This window comes from Haliotis cracherodii, unplaced genomic scaffold (assembly GCF_022045235.1).
Source record: "Haliotis cracherodii isolate W230 unplaced genomic scaffold, xgHalCrac1.p SCAF_11, whole genome shotgun sequence".
NCBI classification, from domain to species: Eukaryota; Metazoa; Mollusca; class Gastropoda; order Lepetellida; family Haliotidae; genus Haliotis; species Haliotis cracherodii.
In genome coordinates, this window is record NW_027266266.1 from 23634637 (window position 1) to 23644684 (window position 10048).

Here is a 10048-nt window from a genome sequence, read left to right on the forward strand (position 1 = left end):
AGTTAACTCCCTTGCCTCGGGAAGATGGGTTGATGATGGAACCAAAGACGCATATAGATCTATATATGTCTTTGATGGAATCAAGAAGCCCATGGATGACACTTTTGTGAATGGCAGTCCATTCTTCCTGAAGGGATTGACGTAAACGTCTGTCTAGCTAGTGGATATCAACAAGGTATGAATGTATGTCGTAGCACCCGGGGTAGAATAGGTCTTCAGCAACCCATGCTTGTCGTAAAAGGCGACTGTGCTTGTCCACAGAAGCGACTAAGGGGATCGGGTGGTCAGGCTCGCTGACTTGCATGTCATTGTATCCCAATAGCGTGGATCGATGCTCATGATGTCAATCACAGGATTGTCTGATCCAGACTCGACTATTTACAGACCGCCGTCATATAGCTGGAATATTGCTGAGTGCGGCGTTAAACAACAAACCAACACAGACAGTATTTTACAGTGTACGTTGCTGTGGGTGCTGTTTCGAAAGTGAAGGAGGACCCTGTGATGCTGTGGTGGCACCGGGCCTCCCTGGTTTTGGACGACCTTCAGTGGTACCATGTTGTCGTTACCGTACCCATAGGGGGGGGGGGGGGGGGGGGGGGGAATCTGGTTTGCCATTGATGCTTGAAATCTCATTAAAGTCAGATCTCAGATCTCCCTACCGCTGCTCAAACATCTGAAGACATCCCATGACGGGTGGCCTCAGAACGACATTTCATACGACCAATCAGAGTGTCGCTTTAATACCAGATCAGGAATTTATAGTGACGGGCGGAATGTTATTTCTAATCATACAACCTCGAAAAGGTTAACACGGGAATTCCTAATTACAGTTACCGGCAATAACCTGATTCTGTCAAAATCATCGCTTCAATGGGATAAACATTGAAAGACATTCAAGCATATTTTTGGGTTCACCTTTCAAATTTTGAATCGAGAACTTTGTAAAAATATTTTCACAGCATAATCTGGAATGGAAGTCGCCAGTTTGAAACTCGTGGGCGTATAGCTCGAGAAAACTGCTTTCTGATTTGCTGATGTCGACTTCCCGTTAATCATTTCATTGGTCGTTCAAAGTTCGCGAACGGTCGTTCTGATGTGACCCTTAATGGGATGTCGTTTGATCTCAGCCGCAGCAAAAACTAAGATCTGATTTCAAATCTGCTTGTAAATCACCAGCTTCACGTCTACCAAAGGTGTTTATTTAGTGGTTGTTTTACTCATGTTAATTAGTGTCAAATTGTCAGAGACGTCCCGATTAACTTATGTGCCTAAATCACTGCTGCAATAATTAAACTGCCACTACTTTTACTTCTACTACAGCGACTACGACAACATACCACTACTTCTACTGCAGCGACTACGACAACATACCACTACTTCTACTACAGCGACTACGACAACATACCACTTCTACAACAGCAACATTTACTACACAAAAACTAATAATCAAGAACCACAATTACTACAACAACTACTTCTACTTCTTCTACTACTACTACTACTACTACTATAACTACTACTTCTACAACTATTACTACTTCTACTGTTACTACTTACTACTATTTCTACTACTACTACTACTACTACTACTACTACTTCTACTGCAACTACTACTGCCGCTGCACATCAATGCATATACGCATATGCAGGCTATTTAATAACGTATGTAATTTGGGGTGCCCTGAAGTATCTACTCTTGGAGACGACCTCCTGCTGATACAGCAAGACTGATTATAAAGTCGCACGACGTCCCAGTAGAGGATTAATGAGAAATCAGTCGCCACCTTCCTACGAATGAACCAACAATGGACATGGCTTAAAACACAGTCGCTCACATGTTCCTATTACTAATAAGATGCAGAGAAATATCAGTACTCCGTCAAATTTATGGCTTTGAAAGAACACTGAAAGATAGGCCACCCTAAGACACGTTTCAGCAAGTAAGCGCTTACTCCGTGCACATCGGAACGGAACGTTTACCTGTCTAGTGACGCTATCTCAAGGCCACATGAACGTGTACCCTAGCCTATAGGTGAAGACTTTATTGCGGGGCAAGATCCATTCGAGATAACAACGAATGCGCAAATGAGAAGGACTTCTTGTAAACATGTAGTTTTGACTAATGTTTAAGTTTAAACATGTTTTATTAACTCCAAAGTGCAAAAGGTTCGGGAAGAAATTGGTTCACTCATGTTATCCCTCCCTATAAACATTGTTTAACTAACACACACACTAACACACACACACGCGCGCGCGCGCACGCAGGCACGCAGGCACGCACACACCACACACACTCATCGTAAAACTTTACTTAAAAGTCTTTAGAATCATAATTAACATATTCTAAGAATTGGTGAAAGATATTTTCAATTGAAAACCAACAAGTACGTTTTAAATGATCTAATGATTTAAAATCAAATAGATCTGTGTTTCAGGGTGGATGGATTTAATCATGATTTGCAGTCTTGAATGAATATTTGAGTGAGTGAGTTGGGTTTAACGCCGTGTTTAACCGTATTCCAGTTATATCACGGCGGGTCGGCTTGATGTTCTAGGTAAGACCGAAGTGATGCAGGTCTCAGACGTTTACCACTTCGGTGAAACCCACGAGCACGGGTATGGTGCTGACAAACCTAGAAACATACTCGGAAGAACCGAGATTCAAAAACACAATCATACGTTTAAGGCGTATCACACGAAATCTATTCAGCTAAACGGAAGGGAAATAAGACTTTATTTGAAATAAAATCGTCTAACATCACCTTAGTATCACCAAGACCGAATTCGAGATTGTGAACTCATGAACCGACATCTTCTCAGATTTATACACGCATTAATCAAATTTGTGATATGTAATTGATACCTATACTCCCTGTTTAAAATGGGCTCGCCTAATTAATATGTATCGCATGTGCACCAACCGACGCACACTGTCGCGAACTGAACGTCTGTTTCATCACCTGCCCAGGTGACTCAGTGGGAAACACTGGTCTTGAGTTACACTACAAACCAGCATATATGCATCTTCCCGAGGCAAGTGAGTTAACTGACTATAAAAGTCCAGTTTCCACCCTTGCCGAACTAGGCTGGTATTATGGAGTTACAATTTGGCTGGACTAACGAGTCTATGCATAGTCCAATCAAAATCGCGCACCGAAATCGAAATCCGGTTCGTAAACTGTCGTGCAAATTTCGATCGATTGCAGGATTTCCAAAACATGTGAACCGCCAACTCGTTGTCAGCAGATATGTTCCAAATCTTTTCATGCTTTTAATCAAGGTGCTCACGTGATTTGATGCATTTCGCGATGTAAGGCGATGTTTTATCACAATATAGATCTTGATTATCCATCAGATCGTCCTGACTGAGTGCCACCATTTTGAGTGAAGCAAACGCAAGTGATACGAGAGGTGGAATCTGATTGGTCCATAGGAGAGGTAGAATGGCCATAACTTATAATAGCCACTGGTGGCACTACGATCGAGCCCAGTAATTCCAGCCTAGTTCGGCAAGGGTTGAAACTGGACTTTTCAAGTCAGTTAACTATAAATAATGTAAATGATGCAATAAAATATAAATGTCTTTGTTATAATTCTGTGCACCCCTTTCAACAGTAACATGGGTTGATCAACATTACTACTTTCTTTAACCAGCAAAGCTACTCATCCCTGACTATACCTGGGTTATCTAATTTCTTAAGTTTACCTGTTTCTAAACAAATAGACGAAACAGGTTGATACCGGCTAGCATAATGGTCTTGTTGATTAATTATTGATTGCACGATACCCTTGAGCGGTGCTTCACATAGGCAATAAATGCTGTGCTTTGTAAATGGGTAACACACAATGCAAATATCAACATCATTATTAAGTAATACGCCCATCATTGTATTTCGGGATAAGTCACTTTAATTTATACTCACGATGTGCCTGACTTGTTTGAAGGCTATGTTTATTTATGTCATAGAGGCAGTAAATGTTTGAATGTTTAAGGTGCGTGGATTTAAGGTGCCACGATTTGGAGTGGAGTGTGGAGTTTTGAATATATGAGTTTATACAATTCCCAACAAAGGGAATGACAACCGAATCCTGATTTTCGTCACAAGGTCTAACCTAGGCCCCGTTCCACATAGCGATTTTAGCGCCACGATTGTCGTAAGTCTGGGTTAAAGTATTGGAGTTGCGATCGCCTTAGCACTAAGGTCGCTTTGTGGAACATGACACTGGACCACCTCTGTGATGCATACATTATATATGCCAATGGAGTTTTTTATCCACCACTACCTTTGTTTGGACACCTTTCATGTTTGTAGGCTATGTTTATCTATGTAATAGAGACAGGTAATGTTTGAATGTTTAAGGTGCGTGGTTTCATGCCTTGATGATTGTCAGTTTAACTTTGTTTGGTTAATATTCGTAAAGGGGGATGTCTCACTACAGTGAATTCCCAGTATTGTGACGATGACTGTTAAGAACGTGTGTATATGATAGTGAGATGGGTTTAACGCCGCTTTGAACAGTATTCTAATTATATCACGGCGTGTCAGCTTAATGTGGCAGGAAAGCCCGAAGTGATGCTGGTCTCAGACGTTGACCACTTTGGTGAAACCCAAGGGTACGGGTATGGTGCTGACAAAACTAGAAACAAAATCGGGGCGAACCGGGATTCGAACCCATGGTCACAGGTTTCTGGCGTGCCCAAGGGACGCAACTCTGCATAGTTAGTCGCGGCGCCTTAATCGACTGGGCAACGTACCCAAAGTGGTACCCTAAGTGGTAAACATCTGAGACCTGCATATTCATGATTCGTTATTCCCAAATACATATTCCGGACGCTTTCACTGGTGGCCGTGCAGTGTATATATAGGGGTTCTTGCAACGTGCTTCAACTTTGAAATGACATTGGTTTTTGGTGGGATATGAAAGGTGTGATGATATTGAAATGTCGACCTAGAATCAAAATCAGATATCAATGTTGATTTTTTTTATTTTTCATGTTATTTTATTTTTTATTATTTATTCATCATTTATTCAATTATTTATATATTTATATATTTATTTATTTAGTTAGTTAGTTAGTTATTTTAGTTGTTTTGGGGTTGTTTTTTTGGGTTTTTTTAGGGAGGGGGTTAATGGTAGAATGTTTCTTTTATTGATACATACAGCTCTCTAAAAGTAATTAATCAGTTACTCTACTCCTATGTTTAGACCAGTGTCACTAATGGTCTGCCAGGTACCTGCAGGGTTATGTCCATCCACTATGCGGAGTTACTTGCCCTTGGTTGTTTCAATGTTCGCGAAATCACGAGACCTTGTCATTCTCCTTAACGGTAAAGCGAACCAGTTTGGAGTGTTTCCAAACCAAGCGACAAGCGATTGTCAGAACAAATGACAATGTTATTAATGCTGCCAGAAAAGAAATTACAACCTTTGTGTAACACCTTAACATGGAGTAATAATTCAATGTAAAACTACAAGCCCCAATTAAATATACAATCCATGGCACACTCATATTAGAGGAAAGCACCATTTTAAAATCGTATAGTCTTGGGCACATCCATCCATTTTTGGGCACAATATAGTCTTTTTGGACATGCCTCAAACGGTCTCCTGATGTCGAATGTGTATTGTTAGTTCTGAACACACAACGATTACAGCATAAAGGCTGCATTAGCTCCCTTGATTCGTCAGATATCTCTCCTCGTCTTTCCAAAGCTAACAAAGCGGTGGGGTAGCCTAGTGGTTACAGCGTTCACTCGTCACGCTGGAGACCCGGGTTCGATTGCTCACACGGGTACCATGTGTGAAGCCCATTTCAGGTGTCCTCCGCCCTTATACTGCTGGAATATTGCTAAAAGCTCCGTAAACCAATACTCACTTATAGAGACAACCATTGTTGCGCAAGAATCACATTATACAGACACTCTCTGACCATTCGTTTTATTTCTATTTTCTGTTTGCACGAAACATGTAGCGTTGTAGCGTTGTATAAAGTTGTATCGTTGAATACTAACTGAGACGGAAGGTGATAATGAGGTTCATAAAAAAAATACAAAAAGAAACAAAATCCTTCATTCGTGACCAACTCGTGTTATTCCGGGACAAGCCGAATATCTTCTTCCAGGTTACGGAAAGGGGCGAGTGGTGACGAATGAAAATCCTTGTTGAGTATACAAATATCCAAATTGTCTAAATTAAGGTAAGACTTCCGCCCATACCACGCCACGACCCCCACCCCCACCTAAAAAATATGTATATACAGGATTGAGCGGCAAGGCATACATATATGACTTTTAGAGGGGTATATACGGTTGGAGTTCTTTCCTAAGTTCCTAAAGTTACTTCAATCAAATAAGTTATGTTTTAGAACACGTGTACATAGAAACATGGAGGCCTAGCTTCTGCCTCCTGCCAACATGTGATTCTGATCACGTGATCAGATGCCAGGATGTACGTATTACAATAAAGCTGCAAAGTATGAGGCAGCAATCTGGGTTTGAACTCTGAACCACAGACTGCTCAATTACTCAATCCAAGTGTTTTATCACTTTTTATATTTGGCAACTTCTTTTATTTTTTGTACGACGTTTCCGTTTTCTCAGGGGATTAACCCGACGAAGGAAAAAGGAGTAGCTCTGAAACGTCGTACAAAGACTAAAAGTTGCTATCCATTCAAAAGTTGAGGGGGCACGGGTGGCCCAGTCGTCTAAGGCGCCACGATTCGCTGTGCAGAATTGCATCCCTTGGGCACGCCAGAAACCTATGATTGTGGATTCGAATCCAGGTTCGCCCAGATTATGTTTCTAGGTTTGTCAGCACCATACCCGTGCTCGTGGGTTTCCCCGAAATGGTAAACGTCTGAGACCAATCTCATTAAAATCAGATCTTAGTTCTCGCGAGAACTAAGATCTGATTTTAATGAGATTGGCAATATCACGGCGGGGGACACCAGAAATGGGCTTCACACATTGTACCCATGTCAGGAATCGAACCCGGGTCTTCGGCGTGACGAGCTAACGCTTTAACCACTACCCGACCGCCCCAAATCAGGCTAAAAGGCAAATAGTGGTGAAAGTAAGTGAAAGGGTCACTGAAAATCAGTGATGACACCATGTGCTCGCACAAAGAGCAAGCATGTCCTGACCCACGACAGCACCCGTCACCCACACAATTTGTGTAAAAAAAGTAATTGTTTGTATGTTGCATGGCAACGCACAGCAGTACTCCGTCATGCTACGGCGGTCTGCAGACATGTAACAGGGAACGTTAACACACGTATCTGCACAACAGCTTGAACGCCTTATTATACATACATAACACAGCAATGCAAGCAAACTGAAACTTATAGATCGGATCGGTTAGATAGATATATGACTGACATGCATGTACCAGTAACACCCAGAATCGTCTACAGAAATGCGTAGTTACTTCATAGAGTTTTAGGAAACGAAGAGCTTCAAAGTGAAATTGCAGTTAGTCATATTTGATGAAGGTGAGGTGAAAAAGGTTTAACGTCGCGTTTAAGATTATTGCACTTAAATGGCGACGTCTGCACGTGTGTGTGGCTGCTTGTACTAGCTAGTTCGGACTAATGTCGATTATATAATGCGAGCACACTGAGATACCATGCCGCAGTTTAACATGAATACACTGTCAAGATCACAAGATAGCCAAATATATGAAGATATTCACATCTGGATGGAATAAGAGGTGAGGTGAGGTGAAATGGGGTTTAACGTCGCGTCCAAGATTATTGCACTTATATAATGACGTGCATGTACTTGTTTGTGTGTGTGTGGCTGCTTGTACTAGTCCGGACTGATGCCGATTTATAGTGCTAGCTCACTGAGATACCATGCCGTAGTTTAACATGAATACCCTACTCAGACACAGTATACTGACTCTGAGCCGACCAGTCCTTGTTTTAGCCCCTATATGCCGAGCCCCAGACAGGGTAACAACAAGTACCATCTTTTAACATCTTTTTGAATGACGCAACCGGGGATGGAACCCCGGACCTTCCGCTGTCCGGGTGGACGCTCTCCCACTAGACCACGGAGGCGGACAGATGGAATAAGACCTGAGTGAGGCTCATGTGACCATGAACTATGTTAAAGGGTACAGTGGGGTGATGGTAAAAGAAGAAAATGATTTTGTATATATTGTTTACATAATGTATACATGTGAGAAAATAGATTGCTCATATGGATGTATTGAAGTATTGATACCTTAAGATGTTGATGTATTAACGTATTGATGTTCTGATGTATTGATGTTCTGATATTGATGCAATGATATATTGATGTATTAGTAGGGATTTAGTATATAGAGTATTTGTGAAATATTAGTGAATTTGTTAGTAGGGTTGAGTAACCTTAAGTATTTGGAAATGGTATGTTACAGGGGCAGAGGGTGTGTGTGAAGTATGTGAAGAGTGTGAAGTATGTGAAGGGTGAAAGTTAGTGGAAGGTAGCTGAATGGGGGTGAGTAGGTAGGTTACCTCATCATTTAATATTTATTTAATAAATGTTTTCTTAATCCATACATGGGTTGTGTTATTACTCTGAGTAGTGACATACACCACCTAGACACAGTATACTGCCTTCGAGCTGACCAGTCCTTGTTTTAGCCCCTTATTGCTGAGTGCCATGCAGGGTAATAACAAGTACCATCTTTTTACGTGTCAGCTGGGGATTAAACCCCCGACCTTCCACTCTCCAGTCGGACGCTCTACCACTAGACCATGGAGGCGGTCACAACTGCCGTTGAATAGTGATGAGGCAACAGTGCTATGTGAGAGTGAGTGAGTGAGTTGGGTTTAACACCGAGTTTTACATTATTCCAGTTATATCACGGCATGTCAGCTTAATGTTGGAGGAAAGCCCAAAGTTATGCAGGTCTCAGACGTTTACCGGGATTCAAACCCACAATCTTAGGTTTGAATAGTGCTGAGGCAACAGTGTTATGTGAGAAGGAGAGAGATGGCGTTAACTTGGCAAGTAAACAATGTGGTGAGTCTGTGCAGTCAGGACAAATTGTTCACATCAAATGCCAAAGGAAATCTATTAATCCAAGAGACATTGGTGGCATAGGTATAATCAAGTCTGGCCAGGCAATCCAGTAATTGACATCATGAGCATCGATGAACCCAATTGGGATACGATGACATGCACCAACCAAATCAACGAGCCTGACCACCCGCAATCTCATTAAAATCAGATCTTAGTTCACGCTATCGCTAACCAAAGATCTGAGGACATCCCGTTACGAGTCACGCCAGAACGACCTTTCATCCAACCAATCAGAGCATTGCTTACCAGATCATGAAAGTGACAGTCGGAATGTGTTTTCTAATCATGCAACCACGAAATATTTAACACGGGGTATTCCAAACGACAGTTACAGATTATATCCATAAATCCAGGCAATCTATAAGTCATTCCAGAATGTTCTTATCAGTTTTAAAATTTTTAATCGATAACACGTCAAAATATGTTTCGAAGAGTAGTTGCCAGTTTGAAACTAGTGTCGTAAATCTTGAGAAAGCTGCCTTCTGATTGGCTAATGTTGATTTTTTGTCAGTCATTTCACTGGTCGGTCAAAATTCTGACGTGAACCATAATGGGATGTCCTCATATCTTTGTTTAGCGGTGGGTGAAAACTAAGAACGGATTTTAATGAGATTGGACCACCCGATTCCATTAGTCGCCTCTTACAACAAGCATAGTCGCCTCTCATGACAAGCAAGGGTTGCTGAAGACCTATTCTAACCGAGATCTTATGATATTATATTATCCAATATATCATCTCATATTGTAACATTCCCCACCAACAGGTATGATGACATCAATCAGCCAAATCACCACTGATCCACTGAGTCACCTCTCAACCAGAATCTATTCCAGGATCTCCATAGTATAAGTGAGTGAGTGAGTTGGGTTTAACGCCGCTTTTAACAGTATTCCAGTTATATCACGGCGTGTCAGCTTAATGTGGGAGGAAAGCCCGAAGTGATGCAGGTCTCAAACATCTACAACTTCGGTGA